Below are 16,605 nucleotides of genomic sequence, written 5' to 3'. Positions count from 1 at the left end.
AGTTGTCTTATCATACAATTAGAGATGGAAATGTTGGCAACGTGACTCATTGGTATAAATTGATGGATTTATATTCCGATTTCTCTAACTTTCCTATCACTCTGGATTTTAATCTCACAGCTGTCTATTTTAGGCATTTGAATAATACTTCAAAGTTGTTTGGATACATCAGTTGCGCTAAATGAAGGAAATTTGAAGTCAAATATAATCATTACTTGTTAAATGTACCTGGCTTCTTTTGCATTTTATCTCAGCTTTTCCTGACTTTGGGTAAAGTTTTGAATGACATTCCAGATATGAGAGCTAAAATATTTTAAAGTGTACAGCAGGTTGTAGGATGACAGAGCTATTCAAGCCACTGGAATCAAATCCCACTGCTGCCATATTTATTCTCCAAGGAGAAGATCCAGTGATATTTACCAAAGTGGTTTCCTCAAGTAGATAAGGTATAAAAGAAGCTAAATTTGGTTGGTGGAAGCACACCTTAAGCTGTCACATGCAGTAGTTTAAAACAATTTATCATCAACTGATGATTGATCAGATATTAACCAACTGAAAAGGAGAAGATCCAGTGACTTATATCAAAGTGGTTTCCTAAAGTATATAAGGTATGAAAGAAGCTACATTTGGTTAGTGGAAGCACACCTTAAGCTGTCACATGCAGTAGTTCAAAACAATTTATCATCAATTCATGATTGATCAGATATTAACCAACTAAAAAGGATGGTGATAGTATCCTGCATTAGTCACCGAGTTCTAAACAGTTCATCATAGTTGCAACAGTCTTCTCAAACATTTAAAATAATGATATCTGCTAACAGTAAAGATATTCAAATTTTAATTTTGCATGAAGTAATTATGTGTCCTATCAGAACTAATATTTTACTACTTCATGCATCTCAATTTCTTTTGTTATTTCAATGAAAATAAACAAAATGCAATTCAATAAAAAATATGAATTTCTCATCGATTTTATGTTTAATAATGAACTTTCTTTTAACCTTTGCTGATATCTTTTCAATTAATACTTTAAAACAAAAAACCCTTCAATTTTGATGTTCTAGATCTGTGAGCTATCCTAATGATATGCACATGTGGTAGCATGGCCAAGGGGACTAAGGCGCTGGATTAAGGCTCCAGTCTTTTTGGAGACGTGGGTTCAAATCCCACTGCTGCCATATTTATTATACAAAGAGTAGGCCAGTTATTGATGTCAAAGTGATTCTTTTTTTCCATTAGATAGGATATTACCCAGCTGAAATTTGTTGGTGGAAGATTCCTCTAGCTACTCAACAGTTCATCATTGTTACAAGAGACTTCCCAAATGTTTTAAAAATGTTATCTGCTAACAGTCAAGATGAGCCAAAATTAAGTTGGCATGAAGTAATTAGAAGTAATATCATAACTAATATTTAATTACTGAGTTGTCCTATCATACAATTAGAGATGGAAATGTTGGCAACGTGACTCATTGGTATAAATTGATGGATTTATATTCTGATTTCTCTAACTTTTCTATCACTCTGGATTTTAATCTCACAGCTGTCTATTTTAGGCATTTGAATAATACTTCAAAGTTGTTTGGATACATCAGTTGCGCTAAATGAAGGAAATTTGAAGTCAAATATAATCATTACTTGTTAAATGTACCTGGCTTCTTTTGCATTTTATCTCAGCTTTTCCTGACTTTGGGTAAAGTTTTGAATGACATTCCAGATATGAGAGCTAAAATATTTTAAAGTGTACAGCAGGTTGTAGGATGACAGAGCTATTCAAGCCATTGGAATTAAATCCCACTGCTGCCATATTTATTCTCCAAGGAGAAGATCCAGTGATATATATCAAAGTGGTTTCCTAAAGTAGATAAGGTATAAAAGAAGCTAAATTTGGTTGGTGGAAGCACACCTTAAGCTGTCACATGCAGTAGTTTAAAACAATTTATCATCAATTCATGATTGATCAGATATTAACCAACTGAAAAGGAGAAGATCCAGTGACTTATATCAAAGTGGTTTCCTAAAGTAGATAAGGTATAAAAGAAGCTAAATTTGGTTGGTGGAAGCACACCTTAAGCTGTCACATGCAGTAGTTCAAAACAATTTATCATCAATTCATGATTGATCAGATATTAACCAACTGAAAAAGGATGGTGATAGTATCCTGCATTAGTCAACGAGTTCTAAACCATTCATCATAGTTGCAACAGTCTTCTCAAACCTTTAAAATAATGATATCTGCTAACAGTAAAGATATAAAAATTTTAATTTTGCATGAATTAATTATGTGCCCTATCAGAACTAATATTTTACTACTTCATGCATCTCAATTTCTTTTGTTATTTCAATGAAAATAAACAAAATGCAATTCAATAAAAAATATGAATTTCTCATCGATTTTATGTTTAATAATGAACTTTCTTTTAACCTTTGCTGACATCTTTTCAATTAATACTTTAAAACAAAAATCCCTTTAATTTTGATGTTCTAGATCTGTGAGCTATCCTAATGCTAAGCACATATGGTAGCATGGCCGAGCAGTCTAAGGCGCTGGATTAAAGCTCCAGTCTCTTCGGAGGCATGGGTTCAAATCCCTCTGCTGCCATATTTATTATACAAAGAGTAGGCCAGTTATTGATGGCAAAGTGATTCTTTTTTTCCATTAGAAAAATTTGTTGGTGGAAGATTCCTCTAGCTACTCAACAGTTCATCATTGTTACAAGAGACTTCCCAAATGTTTTAAAAATGTTATCTACTAACAGTCAAGATGAGCCAAAATTAAGTTGGCATGAAGTAATTAGAAGTAATATCATAACTAATATTTAATTACTGAGTTGTCTTATCATACAATTAGAGATGGAAATGTTGGCAACGTGACTCATTGGTATAAATTGATGGATTTATATTCCGATTTCTCTAACTTTCCTATCACTCTGGATTTTAATCTCACAGCTGTCTATTTTAGGCATTTGAATAATACTTCAAAGTTGTTTGGATACATCAGTTGCGCTAAATGAAGGAAATTTGAAGTCAAATATAATCATTACTTGTTAAATGTACCTGGCTTCTTTTGCATTTTATCTCAGCTTTTCCTGACTTTGGGTAAAGTTTTGAATGACATTCCAGATATGAGAGCTAAAATATTTTAAAGTGTACAGCAGGTTGTAGGATGACAGAGCTATTCAAGCCACTGGAATCAAATCCCACTGCTGCCATATTTATTCTCCAAGGAGAAGATCCAGTGATATTTACCAAAGTGGTTTCCTCAAGTAGATAAGGTATAAAAGAAGCTAAATTTGGTTGGTGGAAGCACACCTTAAGCTGTCACATGCAGTAGTTTAAAACAATTTATCATCAACTGATGATTGATCAGATATTAACCAACTGAAAAGGAGAAGATCCAGTGACTTATATCAAAGTGGTTTCCTAAAGTATATAAGGTATGAAAGAAGCTACATTTGGTTAGTGGAAGCACACCTTAAGCTGTCACATGCAGTAGTTCAAAACAATTTATCATCAATTCATGATTGATCAGATATTAACCAACTAAAAAGGATGGTGATAGTATCCTGCATTAGTCACCGAGTTCTAAACAGTTCATCATAGTTGCAACAGTCTTCTCAAACATTTAAAATAATGATATCTGCTAACAGTAAAGATATTCAAATTTTAATTTTGCATGAAGTAATTATGTGCCCTATCAGAACTAATATTTTACTACTTCATGCATCTCAATTTCTTTTGTTATTTCAATGAAAATAAACAAAATGCAATTCAATAAAAAATATGAATTTCTCATCGATTTTATGTTTAATAATGAACTTTCTTTTAACCTTTGCTGATATCTTTTCAATTAATACTTTAAAACAAAAAACCCTTCAATTTTGATGTTCTAGATCTGTGAGCTATCCTAATGATATGCACATGTGGTAGCATGGCCAAGGGGTCTAAGGCGCTGGATTAAGGCTCCAGTCTTTTTGGAGACGTGGGTTCAAATCCCACTGCTGCCATATTTATTATACAAAGAGTAGGCCAGTTATTGATGTCAAAGTGATTCTTTTTTTCCATTAGATAGGATATTACCCAGCTGAAATTTGTTGGTGGAAGATTCCTCTAGCTACTCAACAGTTCATCATTGTTACAAGAGACTTCCCAAATGTTTTAAAAATGTTATCTGCTAACAGTCAAGATGAGCCAAAATTAAGTTGGCATGAAGTAATTAGAAGTAATATCATAACTGATATTTAATTACTGAGTTGTCTTATCATACAATTAGAGATGGAAATGTTGGCAACGTGACTCATTGGTATAAATTGATGGATTTATATTCTGATTTCTCTAACTTTTCTATCACTCTGGATTTTAATCTCACAGCTGTCTATTTTAGGCATTTGAATAATACTTCAAAGTTGTTTGGATACATCAGTTGCGCTAAATGAAGGAAATTTGAAGTCAAATATAATCATTACTTGTTAAATGTACCTGGCTTCTTTTGCATTTTATCTCAGCTTTTCCTGACTTTGGGTAAAGTTTTGAATGACATTCCAGATATGAGAGCTAAAATATTTTAAAGTGTACAGCAGGTTGTAGGATGACAGAGCTATTCAAGCCGTTGGAATCAAATCCCACTGCTGCCATATTTATTCTCCAAGGAGAAGATCCAGTGATATATATCAAAGTGGTTTCCTAAAGTAGATAAGGTATAAAAGAAGCTAAATTTGGTTGGTGGAAGCACACCTTAAGCTGTCACATGCAGTAGTTTAAAACAATTTATCATCAACTGATGATTGATCAGATATTAACCAACTGAAAAGGAGAAGATCCAGTGACTTATATCAAAGTGGTTTCCTAAAGTAGATAAGGTATAAAAGAAGCTAAATTTGGTTGGTGGAAGCACACCTTAAGCTGTCACATGCAGTAGTTCAAAACAATTTATCATCAATTCATGATTGATCAGATATTAACCAACTGAAAAAGGATGGTGATAGTATCCTGCATTAGTCAACGAGTTCTAAACCATTCATCATAGTTGCAACAGTCTTCTCAAACCTTTAAAATAATGATATCTGCTAACAGTAAAGATATTAAAATTTTAATTTTGCATGAATTAATTATGTGCCCTATCAGAACTAATATTTTACAACTTCATGCATCTCAATTTCTTTTGTTATTTCAATGAAAATAAACAAAATGCAATTCAATAAAAAATATGAATTTCTCATCGATTTTATGTTTAATAATGAACTTTCTTTTAACCTTTGCTGACATCTTTTCAATTAATACTTTAAAACAAAAATCCCTTTAATTTTGATGTTCTAGATCTGTGAGCTATCCTAATGATAAGCACATATGGTAGCATGGCCGAGCAGTCTAAGGCGCTGGATTAAGGCTCCAGTCTCTTCGGAGGCATGGGTTCAAATCCCTCTGCTGCCATATTTATTATACAAAGAGTAGGCCAGTTATTGATGGCAAAGTGATTCTTTTTTTCCATTAGAAAAATTTGTTGGTGGAAGATTCCTCTAGCTACTCAACAGTTCATCATTGTTACAAGAGACTTCCCAAATGTTTTAAAAATGTTATCTACTAACAGTCAAGATGAGCCAAAATTAAGTTGGCATGAAGTAATTAGAAGTAATATCATAACTAATATTTAATTACTGAGTTGTCTTATCATACAATTAGAGATGGAAATGTTGGCAACGTGACTCATTGGTATAAATTGATGGATTTATATTCCGATTTCTCTAACTTTCCTATCACTCTGGATTTTAATCTCACAGCTGTCTATTTTAGGCATTTGAATAATACTTCAAAGTTGTTTGGATACATCAGTTGCGCTAAATGAAGGAAATTTGAAGTCAAATATAATCATTACTTGTTAAATGTACCTGGCTTCTTTTGCATTTTATCTCAGCTTTTCCTGACTTTGGGTAAAGTTTTGAATGACATTCCAGATATGAGAGCTAAAATATTTTAAAGTGTACAGCAGGTTGTAGGATGACAGAGCTATTCAAGCCACTGGAATCAAATCCCACTGCTGCCATATTTATTCTCCAAGGAGAAGATCCAGTGATATTTACCAAAGTGGTTTCCTCAAGTAGATAAGGTATAAAAGAAGCTAAATTTGGTTGGTGGAAGCACACCTTAAGCTGTCACATGCAGTAGTTTAAAACAATTTATCATCAACTGATGATTGATCAGATATTAACCAACTGAAAAGGAGAAGATCCAGTGACTTATATCAAAGTGGTTTCCTAAAGTATATAAGGTATGAAAGAAGCTACATTTGGTTAGTGGAAGCACACCTTAAGCTGTCACATGCAGTAGTTCAAAACAATTTATCATCAATTCATGATTGATCAGATATTAACCAACTAAAAAGGATGGTGATAGTATCCTGCATTAGTCACCGAGTTCTAAACAGTTCATCATAGTTGCAACAGTCTTCTCAAACATTTAAAATAATGATATCTGCTAACAGTAAAGATATTCAAATTTTAATTTTGCATGAAGTAATTATGTGCCCTATCAGAACTAATATTTTACTACTTCATGCATCTCAATTTCTTTTGTTATTTCAATGAAAATAAACAAAATGCAATTCAATAAAAAATATGAATTTCTCATCGATTTTATGTTTAATAATGAACTTTCTTTTAACCTTTGCTGATATCTTTTCAATTAATACTTTAAAACAAAAAACCCTTCAATTTTGATGTTCTAGATCTGTGAGCTATCCTAATGATATGCACATGTGGTAGCATGGCCAAGGGGTCTAAGGCGCTGGATTAAGGCTCCAGTCTTTTTGGAGACGTGGGTTCAAATCCCACTGCTGCCATATTTATTATACAAAGAGTAGGCCAGTTATTGATGTCAAAGTGATTCTTTTTTTCCATTAGATAGGATATTACCCAGCTGAAATTTGTTGGTGGAAGATTCCTCTAGCTACTCAACAGTTCATCATTGTTACAAGAGACTTCCCAAATGTTTTAAAAATGTTATCTGCTAACAGTCAAGATGAGCCAAAATTAAGTTGGCATGAAGTAATTAGAAGTAATATCATAACTAATATTTAATTACTGAGTTGTCTTATCATACAATTAGAGATGGAAATGTTGGCAACGAGACTCATTGGTATAAATTGATGGATTTATATTCTGATTTCTCTAACTTTTCTATCACTCTGGATTTTAATCTCACAGCTGTCTATTTTAGGCATTTGAATAATACTTCAAAGTTGTTTGGATACATCAGTTGCGCTAAATGAAGGAAATTTGAAGTCAAATATAATCATTACTTGTTAAATGTACCTGGCTTCTTTTGCATTTTATCTCAGCTTTTCCTGACTTTGGGTAAAGTTTTGAATGACATTCCAGATATGAGAGCTAAAATATTTTAAAGTTTACAGCAGGTTGTAGGATGACAGAGCTATTCAAGCCGTTGGAATTAAATCCCACTGCTGCCATATTTATTCTCCAAGGAGAAGATCCAGTGATATATATCAAAGTGGTTTCCTAAAGTAGATAAGGTATAAAAGAAGCTAAATTTGGTTGGTGGAAGCACACCTTAAGCTGTCACATGCAGTAGTTTAAAACAATTTATCATCAACTGATGATTCATCAGATATTAACCAACTGAAAAGGAGAAGATCCAGTGACTTATATCAAAGTGGTTTCCTAAAGTAGATAAGGTATAAAAGAAGCTAAATTTGGTTGGTGGAAGCACACCTTAAGCTGTCACATGCAGTAGTTCAAAACAATTTATCATCAATTCATGATTGATCAGATATTAACCAACTGAAAAAGGATGGTGATAGTATCCTGCATTAGTCAACGAGTTCTAAACCATTCATCATAGTTGCAACAGTCTTCTCAAACCTTTAAAATAATGATATCTGCTAACAGTAAGATATTAAAATTTTAATTTTGCATGAATTAATTATGTGCCCTATCAGAACTAATATTTTACAACTTCATGCATCTCAATTTCTTTTGTTATTTCAATGAAAATAAACAAAATGCAATTCAATAAAAAATATGAATTTCTCATCGATTTTATGTTTAATAATGAACTTTCTTTTAACCTTTGCTGACATCTTTTCAATTAATACTTTAAAACAAAAATCCCTTTAATTTTGATGTTCTAGATCTGTGAGCTATCCTAATGATAAGCACATATGGTAGCATGGCCGAGCAGTCTAAGGCGCTGGATTAAGGCTCCAGTCTCTTCGGAGGCATGGGTTCAAATCCCTCTGCTGCCATATTTATTATACAAAGAGTAGGCCAGTTATTGATGGCAAAGTGATTCTTTTTTTCCATTAGAAAAATTTGTTGGTGGAAGATTCCTCTAGCTACTCAACAGTTCATCATTGTTACAAGAGACTTCCCAAATGTTTTAAAAATGTTATCTACTAACAGTCAAGATGAGCCAAAATTAAGTTGGCATGAAGTAATTAGAAGTAATATCATAACTAATATTTAATTACTGAGTTGTCTTATCATACAATTAGAGATGGAAATGTTGGCAACGTGACTCATTGGTATAAATTGATGGATTTATATTCCGATTTCTCTAACTTTCCTATCACTCTGGATTTTAATCTCACAGCTGTCTATTTTAGGCATTTGAATAATACTTCAAAGTTGTTTGGATACATCAGTTGCGCTAAATGAAGGAAATTTGAAGTCAAATATAATCATTACTTGTTAAATGTACCTGGCTTCTTTTGCATTTTATCTCAGCTTTTCCTGACTTTGGGTAAAGTTTTGAATGACATTCCAGATATGAGAGCTAAAATATTTTAAAGTGTACAGCAGGTTGTAGGATGACAGAGCTATTCAAGCCACTGGAATCAAATCCCACTGCTGCCATATTTATTCTCCAAGGAGAAGATCCAGTGATATTTACCAAAGTGGTTTCCTCAAGTAGATAAGGTATAAAAGAAGCTAAATTTGGTTGGTGGAAGCACACCTTAAGCTGTCACATGCAGTAGTTTAAAACAATTTATCATCAACTGATGATTGATCAGATATTAACCAACTGAAAAGGAGAAGATCCAGTGACTTATATCAAAGTGGTTTCCTAAAGTATATAAGGTATGAAAGAAGCTACATTTGGTTAGTGGAAGCACACCTTAAGCTGTCACATGCAGTAGTTCAAAACAATTTATCATCAATTCATGATTGATCAGATATTAACCAACTAAAAAGGATGGTGATAGTATCCTGCATTAGTCACCGAGTTCTAAACAGTTCATCATAGTTGCAACAGTCTTCTCAAACATTTAAAATAATGATATCTGCTAACAGTAAAGATATTCAAATTTTAATTTTGCATGAAGTAATTATGTGCCCTATCAGAACTAATATTTTACTACTTCATGCATCTCAATTTCTTTTGTTATTTCAATGAAAATAAACAAAATGCAATTCAATAAAAAATATGAATTTCTCATCGATTTTATGTTTAATAATGAACTTTCTTTTAACCTTTGCTGATATCTTTTCAATTAATACTTTAAAACAAAAAACCCTTCAATTTTGATGTTCTAGATCTGTGAGCTATCCTAATGATATGCACATGTGGTAGCATGGCCAAGGGGTCTAAGGCGCTGGATTAAGGCTCCAGTCTTTTTGGAGACGTGGGTTCAAATCCCACTGCTGCCATATTTATTATACAAAGAGTAGGCCAGTTATTGATGTCAAAGTGATTCTTTTTTTCCATTAGATAGGATATTACCCAGCTGAAATTTGTTGGTGGAAGATTCCTCTAGCTACTCAACAGTTCATCATTGTTACAAGAGACTTCCCAAATGTTTTAAAAATGTTATCTGCTAACAGTCAAGATGAGCCAAAATTAAGTTGGCATGAAGTAATTAGAAGTAATATCATAACTAATATTTAATTACTGAGTTGTCTTATCATACAATTAGAGATGGAAATGTTGGCAACGAGACTCATTGGTATAAATTGATGGATTTATATTCTGATTTCTCTAACTTTTCTATCACTCTGGATTTTAATCTCACAGCTGTCTATTTTAGGCATTTGAATAATACTTCAAAGTTGTTTGGATACATCAGTTGCGCTAAATGAAGGAAATTTGAAGTCAAATATAATCATTACTTGTTAAATGTACCTGGCTTCTTTTGCATTTTATCTCAGCTTTTCCTGACTTTGGGTAAAGTTTTGAATGACATTCCAGATATGAGAGCTAAAATATTTTAAAGTTTACAGCAGGTTGTAGGATGACAGAGCTATTCAAGCCGTTGGAATTAAATCCCACTGCTGCCATATTTATTCTCCAAGGAGAAGATCCAGTGATATATATCAAAGTGGTTTCCTAAAGTAGATAAGGTATAAAAGAAGCTAAATTTGGTTGGTGGAAGCACACCTTAAGCTGTCACATGCAGTAGTTTAAAACAATTTATCATCAACTGATGATTCATCAGATATTAACCAACTGAAAAGGAGAAGATCCAGTGACTTATATCAAAGTGGTTTCCTAAAGTAGATAAGGTATAAAAGAAGCTAAATTTGGTTGGTGGAAGCACACCTTAAGCTGTCACATGCAGTAGTTCAAAACAATTTATCATCAATTCATGATTGATCAGATATTAACCAACTGAAAAAGGATGGTGATAGTATCCTGCATTAGTCAACGAGTTCTAAACCATTCATCATAGTTGCAACAGTCTTCTCAAACCTTTAAAATAATGATATCTGCTAACAGTAAAGATATTAAAATTTTAATTTTGCATGAATTAATTATGTGCCCTATCAGAACTAATATTTTACAACTTCATGCATCTCAATTTCTTTTGTTATTTCAATGAAAATAAACAAAATGCAATTCAATAAAAAATATGAATTTCTCATCGATTTTATGTTTAATAATGAACTTTCTTTTAACCTTTGCTGACATCTTTTCAATTAATACTTTAAAACAAAAATCCCTTTAATTTTGATGTTCTAGATCTGTGAGCTATCCTAATGATAAGCACATATGGTAGCATGGCCGAGCAGTCTAAGGCGCTGGATTAAGGCTCCAGTCTCTTCGGAGGCATGGGTTCAAATCCCTCTGCTGCCATATTTATTATACAAAGAGTAGGCCAGTTATTGATGGCAAAGTGATTCTTTTTTTCCATTAGAAAAATTTGTTGGTGGAAGATTCCTCTAGCTACTCAACAGTTCATCATTGTTACAAGAGACTTCCCAAATGTTTTAAAAATGTTATCTACTAACAGTCAAGATGAGCCAAAATTAAGTTGGCATGAAGTAATTAGAAGTAATATCATAACTAATATTTAATTACTGAGTTGTCTTATCATACAATTAGAGATGGAAATGTTGGCAACGTGACTCATTGGTATAAATTGATGGATTTATATTCCGATTTCTCTAACTTTCCTATCACTCTGGATTTTAATCTCACAGCTGTCTATTTTAGGCATTTGAATAATACTTCAAAGTTGTTTGGATACATCAGTTGCGCTAAATGAAGGAAATTTGAAGTCAAATATAATCATTACTTGTTAAATGTACCTGGCTTCTTTTGCATTTTATCTCAGCTTTTCCTGACTTTGGGTAAAGTTTTGAATGACATTCCAGATATGAGAGCTAAAATATTTTAAAGTGTACAGCAGGTTGTAGGATGACAGAGCTATTCAAGCCACTGGAATCAAATCCCACTGCTGCCATATTTATTCTCCAAGGAGAAGATCCAGTGATATTTACCAAAGTGGTTTCCTCAAGTAGATAAGGTATAAAAGAAGCTAAATTTGGTTGGTGGAAGCACACCTTAAGCTGTCACATGCAGTAGTTTAAAACAATTTATCATCAACTGATGATTGATCAGATATTAACCAACTGAAAAGGAGAAGATCCAGTGACTTATATCAAAGTGGTTTCCTAAAGTATATAAGGTATGAAAGAAGCTACATTTGGTTAGTGGAAGCACACCTTAAGCTGTCACATGCAGTAGTTCAAAACAATTTATCATCAATTCATGATTGATCAGATATTAACCAACTAAAAAGGATGGTGATAGTATCCTGCATTAGTCACCGAGTTCTAAACAGTTCATCATAGTTGCAACAGTCTTCTCAAACATTTAAAATAATGATATCTGCTAACAGTAAAGATATTCAAATTTTAATTTTGCATGAAGTAATTATGTGCCCTATCAGAACTAATATTTTACTACTTCATGCATCTCAATTTCTTTTGTTATTTCAATGAAAATAAACAAAATGCAATTCAATAAAAAATATGAATTTCTCATCGATTTTATGTTTAATAATGAACTTTCTTTTAACCTTTGCTGATATCTTTTCAATTAATACTTTAAAACAAAAAACCCTTCAATTTTGATGTTCTAGATCTGTGAGCTATCCTAATGATATGCACATGTGGTAGCATGGCCAAGGGGACTAAGGCGCTGGATTAAGGCTCCAGTCTTTTTGGAGACGTGGGTTCAAATCCCACTGCTGCCATATTTATTATACAAAGAGTAGGCCAGTTATTGATGTCAAAGTGATTCTTTTTTTCCATTAGATAGGATATTACCCAGCTGAAATTTGTTGGTGGAAGATTCCTCTAGCTACTCAACAGTTCATCATTGTTACAAGAGACTTCCCAAATGTTTTAAAAATGTTATCTGCTAACAGTCAAGATGAGCCAAAATTAAGTTGGCATGAAGTAATTAGAAGTAATATCATAACTAATATTTAATTACTGAGTTGTCCTATCATACAATTAGAGATGGAAATGTTGGCAACGTGACTCATTGGTATAAATTGATGGATTTATATTCTGATTTCTCTAACTTTTCTATCACTCTGGATTTTAATCTCACAGCTGTCTATTTTAGGCATTTGAATAATACTTCAAAGTTGTTTGGATACATCAGTTGCGCTAAATGAAGGAAATTTGAAGTCAAATATAATCATTACTTGTTAAATGTACCTGGCTTCTTTTGCATTTTATCTCAGCTTTTCCTGACTTTGGGTAAAGTTTTGAATGACATTCCAGATATGAGAGCTAAAATATTTTAAAGTGTACAGCAGGTTGTAGGATGACAGAGCTATTCAAGCCGTTGGAATTAAATCCCACTGCTGCCATATTTATTCTCCAAGGAGAAGATCCAGTGATATATATCAAAGTGGTTTCCTAAAGTAGATAAGGTATAAAAGAAGCTAAATTTGGTTGGTGGAAGCACACCTTAAGCTGTCACATGCAGTAGTTTAAAACAATTTATCATCAATTCATGATTGATCAGATATTAACCAACTGAAAAGGAGAAGATCCAGTGACTTATATCAAAGTGGTTTCCTAAAGTAGATAAGGTATAAAAGAAGCTAAATTTGGTTGGTGGAAGCACACCTTAAGCTGTCACATGCAGTAGTTCAAAACAATTTATCATCAATTCATGATTGATCAGATATTAACCAACTGAAAAAGGATGGTGATAGTATCCTGCATTAGTCAACGAGTTCTAAACCATTCATCATAGTTGCAACAGTCTTCTCAAACCTTTAAAATAATGATATCTGCTAACAGTAAAGATATTAAAATTTTAATTTTGCATGAATTAATTATGTGCCCTATCAGAACTAATATTTTACTACTTCATGCATCTCAATTTCTTTTGTTATTTCAATGAAAATAAACAAAATGCAATTCAATAAAAAATATGAATTTCTCATCGATTTTATGTTTAATAATGAACTTTCTTTTAACCTTTGCTGACATCTTTTCAATTAATACTTTAAAACAAAAATCCCTTTAATTTTGATGTTCTAGATCTGTGAGCTATCCTAATGATAAGCACATATGGTAGCATGGCCGAGCAGTCTAAGGCGCTGGATTAAAGCTCCAGTCTCTTCGGAGGCATGGGTTCAAATCCCTCTGCTGCCATATTTATTATACAAAGAGTAGGCCAGTTATTGATGGCAAAGTGATTCTTTTTTTCCATTAGAAAAATTTGTTGGTGGAAGATTCCTCTAGCTACTCAACAGTTCATCATTGTTACAAGAGACTTCCCAAATGTTTTAAAAATGTTATCTACTAACAGTCAAGATGAGCCAAAATTAAGTTGGCATGAAGTCATTAGAAGTAATATCATAACTAATATTTAATTACTGAGTTGTCTTATCATACAATTAGAGATGGAAATGTTGGCAACGTGACTCATTGGTATAAATTGATGGATTTATATTCCGATTTCTCTAACTTTCCTATCACTCTGGATTTTAATCTCACAGCTGTCTATTTTAGGCATTTGAATAATACTTCAAAGTTGTTTGGATACATCAGTTGCGCTAAATGAAGGAAATTTGAAGTCAAATATAATCATTACTTGTTAAATGTACCTGGCTTCTTTTGCATTTTATCTCAGCTTTTCCTGACTTTGGGTAAAGTTTTGAATGACATTCCAGATATGAGAGCTAAAATATTTTAAAGTGTACAGCAGGTTGTAGGATGACAGAGCTATTCAAGCCACTGGAATCAAATCCCACTGCTGCCATATTTATTCTCCAAGGAGAAGATCCAGTGATATTTACCAAAGTGGTTTCCTCAAGTAGATAAGGTATAAAAGAAGCTAAATTTGGTTGGTGGAAGCACACCTTAAGCTGTCACATGCAGTAGTTTAAAACAATTTATCATCAACTGATGATTGATCAGATATTAACCAACTGAAAAGGAGAAGATCCAGTGACTTATATCAAAGTGGTTTCCTAAAGTATATAAGGTATGAAAGAAGCTACATTTGGTTAGTGGAAGCACACCTTAAGCTGTCACATGCAGTAGTTCAAAACAATTTATCATCAATTCATGATTGATCAGATATTAACCAACTAAAAAGGATGGTGATAGTATCCTGCATTAGTCACCGAGTTCTAAACAGTTCATCATAGTTGCAACAGTCTTCTCAAACATTTAAAATAATGATATCTGCTAACAGTAAAGATATTCAAATTTTAATTTTGCATGAAGTAATTATGTGCCCTATCAGAACTAATATTTTACTACTTCATGCATCTCAATTTCTTTTGTTATTTCAATGAAAATAAACAAAATGCAATTCAATAAAAAATATGAATTTCTCATCGATTTTATGTTTAATAATGAACTTTCTTTTAACCTTTGCTGATATCTTTTCAATTAATACTTTAAAACAAAAAACCCTTCAATTTTGATGTTCTAGATCTGTGAGCTATCCTAATGATATGCACATGTGGTAGCATGGCCAAGGGGTCTAAGGCGCTGGATTAAGGCTCCAGTCTTTTTGGAGACGTGGGTTCAAATCCCACTGCTGCCATATTTATTATACAAAGAGTAGGCCAGTTATTGATGTCAAAGTGATTCTTTTTTTCCATTAGATAGGATATTACCCAGCTGAAATTTGTTGGTGGAAGATTCCTCTAGCTACTCAACAGTTCATCATTGTTACAAGAGACTTCCCAAATGTTTTAAAAATGTTATCTGCTAACAGTCAAGATGAGCCAAAATTAAGTTGGCATGAAGTAATTAGAAGTAATATCATAACTAATATTTAATTACTGAGTTGTCTTATCATACAATTAGAGATGGAAATGTTGGCAACGTGACTCATTGGTATAAATTGATGGATTTATATTCCGATTTCTCTAACTTTCCTATCACTCTGGATTTTAATCTCACAGCTGTCTATTTTAGGCATTTGAATAATACTTCAAAGTTGTTTGGATACATCAGTTGCGCTAAATGAAGGAAATTTGAAGTCAAATATAATCATTACTTGTTAAATGTACCTGGCTTCTTTTGCATTTTATCTCAGCTTTTCCTGACTTTGGGTAAAGTTTTGAATGACATTCCAGATATGAGAGCTAAAATATTTTAAAGTGTACAGCAGGTTGTAGGATGACAGAGCTATTCAAGCCACTGGAATCAAATCCCACTGCTGCCATATTTATTCTCCAAGGAGAAGATCCAGTGATATTTACCAAAGTGGTTTCCTCAAGTAGATAAGGTATAAAAGAAGCTAAATTTGGTTGGTGGAAGCACATCTTAAGCTGTCACATGCAGTAGTTTAAAACAATTTATCATCAACTGATGATTGATCAGATATTAACCAACTGAAAAGGAGAAGATCCAGTGACTTATATCAAAGTGGTTTCCTAAAGTAGATAAGGTATAAAAGAAGCTAAATTTGGTTGGTGGAAGCACACCTTAAGCTGTCACATGCAGTAGTTCAAAACAATTTATCATCAATTCATGATTGATCAGATATTAACCAACTGAAAAAGGATGGTGATAGTATCCTGCATTAGTCAACGAGTTCTAAACCATTCATCATAGTTGCAACAGTCTTCTCAAACCTTTAAAATAATGATATCTGCTAACAGTAAAGATATTAAAATTTTAATTTTGCATGAATTAATTATGTGCCCTATCAGAACTAATATTTTACAACTTCATGCATCTCAATTTCTTTTGTTATTTCAATGAAAATAAACAAAATGCAATTCAATAAAAAATATGAATTTCTCATCGATTTTATGTTTAATAATGAACTTTCTTTTAACCTTTGCTGACATCTTTTCAATTAATACTTTAAAACAAAAATC

General features: G+C 32.6%; 4 non-coding genes across 4 annotated transcripts; all 4 read left to right on the top strand.

Annotated features, from left to right (window-relative positions):
- Positions 1–3,924: 3,924 nt before the first annotated feature.
- TRNAL-AAG (transfer RNA leucine (anticodon AAG)) lies at positions 3,925–4,006 on the top strand. Its single transcript has one exon. It is a non-coding gene; the product is annotated as a tRNA-Leu (tRNA).
- Positions 4,007–6,752: 2,746 nt separating this feature from the next.
- On the top strand, positions 6,753–6,834 carry TRNAL-AAG (transfer RNA leucine (anticodon AAG)). The gene has a single exon. It is a non-coding gene; the product is annotated as a tRNA-Leu (tRNA).
- Positions 6,835–9,579: 2,745 nt separating this feature from the next.
- TRNAL-AAG (transfer RNA leucine (anticodon AAG)) lies at positions 9,580–9,661 on the top strand. Its single transcript has one exon. It is a non-coding gene; the product is annotated as a tRNA-Leu (tRNA).
- A 5,574-nt stretch (positions 9,662–15,235) lies between these two features.
- On the top strand, positions 15,236–15,317 carry TRNAL-AAG (transfer RNA leucine (anticodon AAG)). The gene has a single exon. It is a non-coding gene; the product is annotated as a tRNA-Leu (tRNA).
- The last annotated feature ends 1,288 nt before the right edge of the window (positions 15,318–16,605 follow it).

Source organism: Taudactylus pleione, unplaced genomic scaffold (genome assembly GCF_031769625.1).
Source record: "Taudactylus pleione unplaced genomic scaffold, aTauple2 ptg000016l, whole genome shotgun sequence".
Lineage (NCBI taxonomy): Eukaryota > Metazoa > Chordata > Amphibia > Anura > Myobatrachidae > Taudactylus > Taudactylus pleione.
Note: the sequence above shows the minus strand (reverse complement) of the source record. Positions and strands in the feature narration are given on the sequence as shown.